Here is a 13438-nt window from a genome sequence, read left to right on the forward strand (position 1 = left end):
CTGGATCAAAGGCGGCAATCTATACCTGAAGCCAAGTCTCTGGCTGCTGTGTTTAGATCTTACTCCTTCACATTTGGTTAGGAAGGCAGGGAGAGGGGTTGAGCTTTAAACTGCTTTATCCTCCTGGTCAAGTATCAGCCTAAGGTGGAAACATGCTCCTTCAAAGTTGGTGGGGAAGAATTACATCATGCTTAAGAAATATTGGACTAGCTTTGGGCATATTAGGAGATAACCAAAACAGAAGCTGAAAAACTGAAGCCTAAGCGAAGCCTAGAATTAAAGTGTCTCTGCGTGTACGTATGTGTGTGTGTGTGTGTGTTTACGTTCTTGTTTAGTCGCTAAGTCATGGCTGATTGTTTGCAACCCCGTGGACTGTAGCCCGCCAGGCTCCTCTGTCCATGGGATTTCTCAGGCAAGAATACTGGAGTGGGTCGCCATTCCTTTCGCCAGTGGATCTTCCCAACTCAGGGATCGAACCAGAGTCTCCTGCACTGCAGGCGGATTCTTTCCCACTGAGCCACCAGGGAAGCACTGTGTAAGTTTATAGATGCATATATATCAGGAGACTTAATGCCAACTCCCCAGCTTTCACTGGAAGTCTGATGCTATTCATTTTTGCCCCTTTGTGTTAAATTCTTTCGGGGTGAAGGGCTCTATAAAGCCTCAGTGCTCGGTAAACACAGGCTGAGAAAGCACCTGACTGAGGAACGAGGAGCGCTGTGACGTCCTCTCCGTGTGTGCTTTCCTGCTCACAAAGCCCGCATAAGAGGGTGTTTGGTGGAGGCCAGAGGCTATTAAGTTATTACTCGGATTCCGAGGAATGGAGCTCCTGGCCCCAGAACAGACTCCCGTTTCCGGCAGCCTGTCTGGACAATGGAGGCATTCAGGAGTTGCGGAGATGGGAGGGTTTCAGAGGCAAACAATGAGGGAAAGGCAAACTCCAGAGCTTGGACTGACAGGCCCAGGGTGTTTGGAGGCTGCAGGAGAGGACACATCCTGGACTAATCCCTCTTTTCAAGAGGCTTAAGATATTTGCACGCTAATGGGGGCTGGGAGTGGGGTCTGTCTGTGGCTGTACATCCCTCTCCAAGCAGGTCTGTCCCAGGTCCCCCCTTGCCAGCCTCCCACGGGGGCCAGAGCATCACAGTACCTGCACGTGCCTGGGCAGGGAGCCTCCAGGGGTGGGGTGTTGGGAACAAACACCACCCACTGTAAAGCCGCCCTGGCAGGTGAAATGGCATTTAGAGAAAGAAGCATCAGGAAAGTGAAAAAGGAGAAAAATAATAACTTCAGTATTTTGTGGTCTATCCCATCCATAATCCAATACTGAGGGAGAACATAAAATCATCCATGATGAAATAGCACAGAGAAAGAAAGATAAACCTCACATGATACTGCTTATATGCAGAGTCGTAAAGTGATACAAGTGCATTTACTTACAAAACAAAAACAGACTCACAGACACAGAAAACAAACGTCTGTGTTTACCAAAGGGGAAAGTAGTGGTGGGAGGTGGTGGTGGGGATAAATTAGGAATTTGGGATTAACTGATATGTATTACTATACATAAAGCAGATGAACAACAAGGACCTACTGTATAGCTCAGGGAAATATATTCAATCTCTTGTAATAATCTATAAAGGAAAAGAATCTGAAAAAAGAATATCTTTTGCCAGTAGTCACGTGGGGATGTGAGACCTAGACCATTAAGAAGGCTGAGCACTGAAGACCTGATGCTTTCAAATTGGGGTGCTGGAGAAGACTCTTGAGAGTCCCCTGGACAGCAAGGAGATCAAACCAGTCAATCCTAAAGGAAATCAACCCTTAGTATTCTTGGAAGGACTGCTGCTGAAGCTCAACACTTGAGCCACCTGATGTGAAGAGCCAACTCACTGGAAAACACCCTGATGCTGGGAAAGATTGAGGGCAAAAGGAGAAGCGGGCAACAGAGGACGAGATGGTTGGATGGCATCACCAACTCAATGAATGTGAGTCTGAACAAGCTCCGGGAGACAGTGAAGGACAGGGAAGGCGGGTGTGCTCCAGTCCCTGGGGTCGCAAATAGTCAGACATGATTTAGCGACTGAACAGCAACAGTATATATAACTGAATCCTTTTACTGTGCACCTGAAACAGACACAACATTGTAAATCAACTATACTGCAAAAATACAGTCACAAATGGAAAGAAAGTGAGCACTGAGAATCACTGTCTGGGGAGACCGGTAACCACCAGAGTCATCGCTGCCACCCCTCTCGCTTGGGCGGGACATGGTTATAATGGCCAAGGGACCAGGAACAATGAGATGTAGAGGTTAACACAGATGCTCTCCACTTAGTTGGTAAGATCGTATACACAGGAATCACAGTTAAATAAACAACTCAAGGCCAACATTTCATAAGACAATGGACAAAGTATGCTTCTGTCCTCTTCAAACTGCCCGTTTTCTGTGAGTCTGTTTCACATGCAATAGCATCTTTGCAAATGGGTTGCCCCTGGTGGGAAGGAAAACAAGAGACCATCTGCCCTTGCCCTGAGAAAGTCAACATGTCCTTAAACTGGGACACCAGAGACTGCGATGAGAAGCATCTAAAAGTTACAGCCTGGAAGGAACCTTCCATTTGGATGTGGTCACCTGCCTCTGGCTTAAAAAAGCTTTAGATGGTTAAAACCACACAGTATCCTTGGCATCCAAGGTTGACAAGTGGAACTCATGCCATCATCCCCTTGAAGGTTTTCTTTTCCCCCTTCTGCCAAGAATCATGAATTTTCCTTGATTTTTCCACTCACTCATTGCTACTGAAACCATCATAGTAAAGTGCTTTGGGGAGACAGTAGGCCAAGAGTTGGGAATTTCAGACAATCAGAAAGTGCCAAAAGTTCAAAAGGACCATAGGAAATCAACTCGTCGAAGATGGAAATAGGTTTCATTTCACTTTCTAGCTGCAATCAATCTGGAGTGGTTGCCCAGAGGCCCTGTGAAGAGTAAGGATTCCAAGGCTGTAACTGGGTGGGGAACATATGCTAAGGGATTAGTATCTAAGGCTGTAGCTAGGTGCTAAGGGATCAGCAATGACGAGAAAACAGTTATGCAAGCAGCCGAGGTCCAAGTGCCATGACAGTCAGGTTCACTCTCCTCTGTCCTCCAATGCACAGACTGAGACCTGTGCAGTGAGGTGAAGTGACCAGATTAGGACCACACAGTCACATGGCTACAGCATCAAGTGAGCCCAATGCAACTTCCTTGCATGTTGCACACACACACCCCTGCAGTCTTCGGTTGGTCGACAGGAATCACTAATCCACAAAATGGTCACAAATTACTTAGAATTCCCTTTCAAACAATCAGCACCAAAAGTACTTCTTAATCATTTACTCCCATAAAGTGGACAAGGATCCAGATATGGACAAAGACGCAGACTGTATGAAGCCCTCTTCTGGGGCTTAAGAGCCTTGAAAACTTTGGAGAGTCACTTACTCAACCCTAGGTATATTCTTCTGAGAGTCCCTTGGACTGCAAGGAGATCCAACCAGTCCATTCTGAAGGAGATCAACCCTGGGATTTCTTTGGAAGGAATGATGCTAAAGCTGAAGCTCCAGTACTTTGGCCACCTCATGCAAAGAGTTGACTCATTGGAAAAGACTCTGATGCTGGGAGGGGTTGGGGGCAGGAGGAGAAGGGGACGACCGAGGATGAGATGGCTGGATGGTTATCACGGACTCAATGGACGTGAGTCTAAGTGAACTCCGGGAGATGGTGATGGACAGGGAGGCCTGGCGTGCTGCAACTCATGGGGTCGCAAAGGGTCAGACACAACTGAATGACTGAACTGAACTGAACTGAGGTGTATTCTTCACCCGGAAAATTATTTCCACTTTTGCTCTCTCCTTCCAAAATTCTAAATAATACCAAACTACCAATTTCCTTTATGGCAAAGTTAGAGCATTTTTTAGAGCAATGACAAAGGACATTTGTATTGTTCCTGGGAACTGTGTACAAAATATCAACACACCAAAAACTCTCTGCTGCTGCTGCTGCTAAGTCGCTTCAGTCGTGTCCGACTCTGTGCGACCCCATAGACAGCAGCCCACCAGGCTCCCCCGTCCCTGGGATTCTCCAGGCAAGAACACTGGAGTGGGTTGCCATTTCCTTCCCCAATGCATGAAAGTGAATAGTGAAAGTGAAGTCGCTGGAGTGGGGTGCCATTGCCTTCTCCGAAAACTCTCTGACCAGGTACCAAAAAAAAATACTGCAAATAGCAAAGGATGGTAAACTGAGATAAGTTAATTGGGGTTATAGTTTACTAAAAATCTAATTTAAGAAAAGACCATGTCACTGGTTGCTTTCTGCCTTCTAATTAGCCCAAAGTTCTGTTGTTGATCAGCTGATTGATTTGACCACAAACCATCTCGATAATTCAACTTGCATAATGTGTTTCAAACCCAGGTCTTCACATACTAGGTTCAAAATTTACAACTCTACATCATGCTATACTGCAAATGGTCTTCTTTGAACTTCTAATGTTTACCCATAAAATGAAAAGCCTGTCAGTCTGTCCCAAATTGTAGTCTATTAGAGTAATTTATATGCTTTACAAGTTCTACATAAATCCTTGCTCCAAAGATGTATGATAGGCCATTAATTACTCTTATTAAAAAGCAACACTGTCAACAAAAGTATTTAAGATACTGACCTTTGCCATCAAAGAATAATCCCCTCTAGTCAAAGATTTCAGAGATTCTAATATACACTTCTATATATTTTAGTTTCTTTGAAATTGGGATTCATTAGATAGTTGAGTGACAAGAAAATACATTTAACCATCAGTCTTTTTTTTTAGCAATATATAAAAGAGCATCTTATAGTGGATGACATCTTAGATTCAATGAAATACAGTGATATTTGCTTGTGTGTACTTTATAGATTTCCAGAAAAAAATCAGATGAGATAAAATGACACAAAGAAAGCTCATAGATCACAGTAGGCATAACTGATTTCTGGACAATGTCTAGCAAGTGGCTAGTCTGTTTTCTGGAAAGATCAACTGCCTTGTGTAATAGATGTATTTGTTAAACAAGAGGAAAGGTCAGCAGAATGGCACAGAAAGTACTGTTTGTGAAGTGGATTTTTAAATACTTCCAAAGATAAACATAGTGGAATTTTTTTCTCTCAAGTATCTTTCCTCTTATTATCCACATCAGGAACTGTTTATTTAGCATTGCTCAAACTTGATGTCCAAGACTTTAGTTCAACCTGCTACATTTCTAGAATTTAAATAGGGAGGCTCAGAAGATTAAATATTGGCTTGGTTTTTGTTTAAGAAAACAAATTCACAGAATGTCCAAGTACTGGACATGAGAATCCAAAGAAGCATTTAGCCCCGGGAGCTATTAATTCCAGGAATCCTTTGCTAACATTACCCCAGTGGACGAAAGACTGAGTTTAAGGTAGTTCCTACCCACAGCTTCCATTTATTTTCTTTAATCTCAGTGAAGCTCTGGCTTCTTATCTGCAGCAAACCTTCTCTTTACAGTTCTCACAATTACTATGTTCTGTCTGTGGGATCCTGTAAACTCTCAATTTACTTACCTTCTCTATCCTTTCCAACATAATCTCAACACTAACTTCTCCATCCTCCTTTAGCACATCCTCCACCAAGTTCTCCATCCTTCTTTAGTACAAATTTTGCCCAACCCAATGTACCTGCTGTGGGGACCAGCTAGCAAAAATTCTGGTTTAGGAGAAATTCACTTTTTTCCAAAACTGAAATAAGTGACAGCATTAAGTGCCGTGCTGTGCTCAGTCTTGTCCAACTCTTTGAGATCCCATGGACTGCTGCCCGCAGGCTCCTCTGTCCATGGGATTCTCCACACAAGAATACTGGACCGGATTGCCATTTCCTCCCCCAGGCGATTAAGCACTGTCCTTAATTTGCTGGTTAACTCAAACTTCAAAGCAGTTAACTCCTTTGGAAAAAGTGAGATTTATGTGAGATGCTTGAAAAAGCTGTTGACTCTATTCAAATTACTACCAGGAAGATAAGGCTTAAGAGACAGGTTAACCTCACAAACAGTTCTCACCTTGCAAAGTTTCATTTGTAACCCAGTTGCTAGAAACTCAGAATATATTCTATTTGGCCAGTGGCTCTAGCTTTTTAGGGAGATCACAAACTTCTCTGCAAGAAATCAACCAACAAATGTGTATATACTTTTAGAGAGTTCAGATCTCAGATTAGGAAGTATGTGTGCTGGCCTGTACAGAACTTGGATCGTATTTATTACCCACTTCCTCAAAGAAGGAGAATATGGTGGTTCTGAAGAGAACCTTGGTGTAACACATTCAAAACTGGCTCCTTAGAAAGCAATAATTTTTTTTTTTCCTGGTAGTACTGATCCAATGGAGTTAAAGAGAATGAAAAAGACACTTCTTTTTTGGGGGGGGCAGAGATAATTAAATAGGCCTCCCCGCCTCCCACACCCTCCACAAATTGAGGACTTTGGAATGGAGAGAAGGCAATGAGACAATGGGAAATGAATTTGGTTTTTAAAACAGTGACCCAGGATAAAAGAAAGCTTTGAGTTGCCAGAATTAGCATACAGATTACAGGTTCTTCTGGGAAACTTCCCAAGGGGAAGTAAGCGATACCCAACCCAGGTATACAAGATGAATGCTCTTTCTTAAAATGAATTTGGGAACCTGGAAAGTTGGTTGACAGACAAGATATCTCACAGGAGCAGCTAATTCAGTCACAAAGATATATCATGTTCTTTCAAGGACCCTGCCAGAGTTCAGCGTGACATTGATCCAGCAGCAAGGAAGCAGGCTCTGGGTGATTTAAGGGATGAATGGATTTGAAAGGCATGCCTAATGGTTTCAAACCAACTAAGGCACCAGATGAAAAGCAGACTGTGCTTGAATCAGCGACTGCTTTTGCACAAGGTTATTTATGGGGAGGCAGGTGCATGAGGCTAAGGTGGTTTCAGGTGACAATGCAAATTGGAAAAGAGGGCCAGGAAAAGATGGGTGTGGGAACTAAATCAAAGGCCATCCTTCAACATCTGCTTTAGGTGTTTTGTAAATCTCTACCAAGATGTCAAGTCAGCATTTCATTTACACCCAGGAGAATGAGATTGCAAAGGGTAGGAGTGCAAGAAAAAAAAGAGGTGTATTTCTCCCTATTTCATCATAGAGCACCTTGGTGAGATATTTAATAAACCCAATGCCTTTATATTGATTACTATCTTTTTGCTTCTGTTAAAAAATGCTGGGCATGTGTCCCAGTGAGGTAGAGGATAGCCACTCTATCACAGTTGAACTTCGAAACCATATTTGCTTAGTAAGGAGAGGCTTAATTTAAGATCCGGGAATGACTGGTTCCCAAATTCCCATCTAGATTCCAGAGGAACTTTGCCCTTTGGTGAGAGGCCACCACTTCCCTTTCTCACTTGAGGTTCCAGAGATGGGAATGAAAAAGAGTTCACATATTTCAGCTTGACTCCAGCTGGGATCTCAAGTACTTTTATCCTCCTTCAGGCACTGCGGAATCTCAGAAGACAACAGTCAACAGTAGGCTCAGAGAGTGTTTCTCTAATTATGGATCTGAGTTGGAAGAAAGTAAAATCAAGTTTCCAACACTATCTAAAACATGCTTATTTTGAGCTTGAAAACGTCTCAAAGATGATCTTCTCATTTCTCCCTAGCAGCATCTCTGGATGCTAGAAAAGCTACACCTTTGTTAACCTCCTTGAAAAAAGAGGTATTGTGTTGAGATTACAAACAACGCAGGGCAGACAAGCAAGAATGGACTCACCTCTTTGGCATGAGAACAAAAAGTAAGTAACTCCCAGATAAGTACATTCTTTGGAACTGAGCCCCAGATGCTTAGGGGATCTCACAGTCAAGGGGAAATAATCAGTATTTCTGAGGAAAGAAGGTCCTATTTCTCTCTATAAGCATGAAATAGGGGTATTTCCTGATTTGTTACAGGTTTCCATATAAAAAATGAATTTGCATTTTGCTTCATTTCCCCTAGATGCTACCTTAAAAAAAAAAAAAAACTAATTCCTAATTAACGAAGGAAAAGAATTCTGACTCAAATAATTACTATCTTTGGTTTCCCTGGAAGAAAAACAAAGCTAAAGTTTGTCATCTTTTGACTTGGGAATATCTTGTCAGCAGTTTATCAAGACACAAAATAACAATTCAGTACATGGAAACTATAAATAGGCCTGGAGGATCATTTAAAACCTTTCTTTGAGATAAATCTTTACTATTTTTTTTTTTTGTAGGAAATGATCCCATGCATATTCTTCCTGCAGTTTTTCTACAACTTCCAAGCAGTTCCTGGCCTTAACAGTAGATGGCTCCACGTTCCTTGTCGTTGAAAGGACTGCAGCATTCTAGCAGAAACTAGGTGCTGGTTTAGAAAAGTAAAAGGACAATTGGAGTTCTGGAGGAAATTTTTTGAGAAATTGGCGTGTGTGATTGTGGCAAATTACTGAACTTTGGAAGGTGGCATTGCTCATGATATACAGTTGCAAACATACAAAGCCAGTCGGTGCTTACGTCTTGGGTGCTGTTTATGATGAGAATTAATTGTCATTTTCCCAGAGGAATAAAAATGATCTTCTGGATAATCAAAATCATCATCATCTAATTAAGGGCTGTCAAAAAGAGCTTGTTGAGATATTTGAAACTTTCTTTTTCTGGCCAATACATCAGCCACTTACACACGTAGCTATTGAGCACCTAAAACATGAGTCGTGCAATTTTTTTGTTTTGTTTAATTTAGTTAAACTTAAGTTCATATATCCCCATGTGGCTAGTTACTGAACAGCACTGGCTACCATATTGCACAGCACAGAGATAAGTAGTGGAATCATCATTTACACATGATAGATTTCAAGTCAAATTACAGAATATCAAATGGGGAAACAACCTTAACTAAAAGGGTTTATGTTTCTACACCCAATTTACCTCAGTAGGAAAATAACCTGATACTTAGGACATTTAGTAAACAAGTATAATTTTCTATCAACATGGTTACTAGGATAATACTATTTTTTTGACTGCAAGTTCTTGAAAAATTACCCTTATCTTCCACCCCTCCTCCATTCTTCCCTTTTAGATAAATAGAAGGATATTAGTGGTCTATAAAGTGCTTTCCTTTCTTACAAGACTAACTTGTGCTTTCTCTGTGTTACAGTAATTTTCATACCAGAGTTTCCTAATAAAATATGAATCAACTGAATGACTTCTAGACATAGACATACCTTGAAACAAACTGATATACAGACCATATAAAGTAATATACAGACTGGTCAAATGATTGATTTTAAGATGATCGGTTTTAATAGTAACACTAAATTAAAAGGTCAAAAAATTTTCCTCATTCAGCCTTCTTGAAAACTAGCATTTTTAAAAACACTTGTAGGAGAAAAACAAAAGGCAGTTCAGGCGAATAGAAAATCTTTACATAATTTTCATCAATAAGAAATTTCACTCTCCTGTCTTCATTTTTGTGTACCCAGAAAGTAGCTGAACATCTAACCACAGATCATTACTTCAGCCTTCATTCTTCCACAGCCAATAAATGGTACAAATGAATGAAGTGATAGTATAGCAAAATAAGTCAGCTAACACAGAGCTAAAAGAGACTCATAAATCATCTAGTGTGACAACTCATCAATTTCACAGATATTGCAGGCATAGGCAGAGGAGTGACTTGTTAGGGCTCCATACTGATTAGACCCCTAGTCTCTATTTCCAAGGCAGAAATCTGCCTATAGCACTTGGCTACATCTGTCATTCTAGGATAAGAGGATTGCACAAATCTAATTTTTATAAATTTAACTGCGAACCCCAAAGTACAACTGAAGGGGAGGTAACATCTGAATTCAACCACTAAAGACAAAAACCTCATCAATCTTAAGCAGTATTTTCAATAGTATAATTCATCTCCTTACAACCACACAAAATGTTGGCTTTTCCATTTATTGTCTGTGGCATCAGAATCAAGATTCTAAGTCCCTGCTTTAGAGATGCCAGATTCTTCTCCCAAGGAAGGGAGGATACATTTCCTCATCTCCTGTTCAAGCAGATATTCTTTCTGGGGTCATCCGAATTCTCCTCCAAAGTCCAATTGTTCCAGGCCACCTCTGGAGATTGATGAAGTTGAACCCATCTTTTCCTCTGCCACATTAGGTACCTTACCAACATAGACCATCACCTAGCTTTGCCCTTTCAATTTTCTTAACCATTTCTTTTTTCTTCTAGAGAGGTGTTATTCAATTGATATTTTTTTGGTCTATTGTAGCTGATTAGCTAGTAGCTAATTTTAGACTGTAAGAATGCAGTGTTAGTAATAAGCATGAATTATGATAAATAATATTTAAATATTCAATATATGGATAAGAATAAATTAAATTTTAAAAAATAAATACAAATGGTTTATGATTTTCTACTCCAAAAGTCAGTAGGATCTCAAACATCAGATTGTCTAGTGGAGCATATAAAATAGAGCAAGACTGAAAATGCACCAAGGGTGACATACATTCTAAGACTTTAGTCCATTAGACCACTGGAAAGTACTAGGCTTAGTAGCCAGAAATGTTGCCACCTCTAGGAAAACAAAGGATTGACCAACATGTAGAAGGATGCCAACAAGAAACTTGCTAATCAGTAGCTGATCTTCTCCACTTTTTGCCTGAAAAGTGTAACAGAGCATCAGCTGTGAACCCTGATTTCTGTCAAAAATGCCCCAGGTCCTCCCTGGCCCAACCCCCTCCTCCCTCCCCCCCAAATAAAATAACCATTAATAACAGGATCCAACAAGCTGCCACACTTTTTAATCTGTTACGAAAATCTCAACAGCCTAGCATTTATATTTTTATATCCTTTTAGAAGTCACTTCTACATGTGCCCTAAACCTCACCTGACTAGTTGTTTTCCTCCCAAATCTCTGATCGGGCATATACTCTGGTGAACTGTAACCTCCTTGTTTCTTAGCCTAGGCTTATCACCACGGTCTGTTTTAAATTAAGACACAGCCATCACATGCTAAGCTCTAGCCGCTGTCTTCAGAAGGAAAGAATAATTATTCACCCCATCTGAGTCTGACTGTACCAGACATTAATCAAGAGGGCAAAAGCCTGATCCCTGAACTCTTCCCCTTTATGCACCCAGTTCCGAGACCCTCCCAGGCCATCAGATCATCGAGCTCTAAAAATAGATCTACGCGCACCAGCAGTCCCTGACCCCCGTCACATGGTGCTGCTGACGAACGACTCCTTGGAGACGCCTTCGACCCAAACACATGTACACAAATTTGTGTGCATATCCATCCATATACACTATACCCACTGAATTCGTTAGCAAAGATGGGCATATCCATCCACTCAGAAAAGAGGGTCGCTCCCTAGAGACGCCCTCTTGGTACACTTGCGCCGCTCGGCACTGTCAGAGGACTTAGCTATTTTGCTCTCGCCTGACCTGCGCGGATCACGTTGGGGTAGGGTGAGAATCAATACTCCAGTGGTACGTAGACAGAGAGACACACCCACGTACTCTCCAGACCCCCTGTTCTGCTTTTTCTCAGGAACAGCACTGAAGTTTCCACGGTTCCCCGAGAAAGGAGCCTCCCTCCCGCCAGCAGCCCGCGAGGCTCCCAGGTACCCACAGTTCAGATTACTATCTCCCAGCCAGGTGACCCAAGACGACTCACCTGAGCTCAGGCAAGAGCAAGGGGACACTCTGTCCCAAGTAGCCAGCTAAACAGAGGAATTAATATCACCGTGTCAGTGGTGAGCACATGACTTCTGTTCCCTCGTGTCTTCTAAGTCAAACCTTAAGATTTTAAGGCTCCGACACCAAAAATAAACAGCATCCCTCCCCCCAACCCACCCACGCACGAAAACTAGCCAAGAAGTAGAAGAAAACAACCCAGGAAGGGAGAAGAGGATGAAGAGAGGATAAACAGCGACTAGGTCTCGGATAGATCCTCAAAACCTGTACCAAGATCTCGAGACAGAAGGCCTGGCCGTGGGATCCGGCTGACACAAACAAGGCAAAAATCCAAGCCTGTCCCCTCCTGGACCGCATCGGCTTGGGTCCCGCACCTGTTGGCATCGTGACCGCTCCAAGGGCGGCCCCAGACGCCCTCGGCGGAGAACTCCCCACTCCACTCGCTTTCGCGGAACGCTCTGCACCAAGAGCGCTCGCTCACCCTGCTCTCCCGACGCCTCCAGGGGCACCGACAGCGGGAGCGAGTCCGAGAGCCTGGGAGAGGGCAGCGCGCAGCAGGGTCGCGCGTTCCCGCAGCCGGGCTCTGGTTTCTCCCAGGAGAACTACTGATCAGGGAACAACTCACCTGCAGATGGACCCCGCGTCCTCGGATTCCCGACTGTTTTCCGTGTGCTCACCAACGCAACCAAAAGACAGGGAGCGAAAGCGCGCGGGAAGATGGGGGGAGAAAAAAACGAACTCTGTCCAACCAGTCTGGTGCCTTGTTTATACTGAAACTACGGCCGCGGCCGGGACGCACACCCACTTGGCCCCGAAGGCCCGCCCCCGCCGTCAGCCCCGCCCCGCGCCCTTTCTCACGGGCCAATCACGGCGAAGACCCCCGCCCACTCCGCCACCGCCCCCGGCGCCCGGGACCCGCCCACGCGTCCCCAGGGGCCCGGGACTCCAGCAGCGAGGTTGCCTCGGTGCCCGCCCACGCTGCGGAGGCCGGCGGAGCCCGGCGCCGCAGTGTTTACCAACGCTGATTCGGCTAGCTCGGTCGGCGTGCGCTTCCTCCCAAGTGCACCTGCCGGGGGCTGTTTGTGCAGTCATGTGTGTGCCTGTGTGTGTTCGTTTACTTGTGTGCTACCTGTAAATACCGGCCCGACTTGTTATACCGTCTCTATTAACATAATTATGAGCTAGAGGTTACTGTCCGTGTAACTTTCAGAAGGGAGCGGAGAGAAACCACAAGAACATTCGCTCAGCAAATATTTATGGAAAGCCTGAGTGCCAGGGTTGTGCCAAACGCTGGGGGCACACTCCAGGTTGGTCCCTGCAATTATGAAGCTTACAGTCTAGTGGAGGACAAACATGAAGAAAATCGTCACCCGAACAAAACGTAAAACTGAGGCGGTTACAGGTGCCACAATGAAAGGGAACTGTGCTGTGAAATAAGATTCTGGAGGCAAAGAGGTGGCCTGACCTCAGTAAATGTCTTGCTGTCATGGTAACCTTATACTTGATCATTGGATACTTGATAACTATTTTAGAAAAAGAGGTAAAACCCCCAGTACTTCACCTTGTACGAAGAAAAAGAGGCTGGAGGGAAGAAAAGATGAAAAACAGGGGAAGGAAGAGATGCAAGAAAAGAACAAAATCCTAAAGCATCAGGAGGATACATGTGTATGTATGGCTGAGTCCCTTTGCTGTCTA

At 43.5% G+C, this 13438-nt stretch overlaps 1 protein-coding gene across 2 annotated transcripts in view; it reads right to left on the minus strand.

The window, feature by feature from the left end:
• Window positions 1-12494, minus strand: part of RASGEF1B (RasGEF domain family member 1B) — a 38529-nt gene extending 26035 nt beyond the window's left edge. For both annotated transcript variants that reach the window (XM_068975721.1, XM_068975722.1), the window contains exon 1: window positions 12369-12494. The gene's annotated coding sequence lies outside the window, so the exon portion shown is untranslated. The remainder of the gene's footprint in view (window positions 1-12368) is intronic.
• Between the last annotated feature and the right edge of the window lie 944 nt (window positions 12495-13438).

Source organism: Capricornis sumatraensis, chromosome 7, assembly GCF_032405125.1.
Source record: "Capricornis sumatraensis isolate serow.1 chromosome 7, serow.2, whole genome shotgun sequence".
In the NCBI taxonomy this organism is placed as follows: Eukaryota; Metazoa; Chordata; class Mammalia; order Artiodactyla; family Bovidae; genus Capricornis; species Capricornis sumatraensis.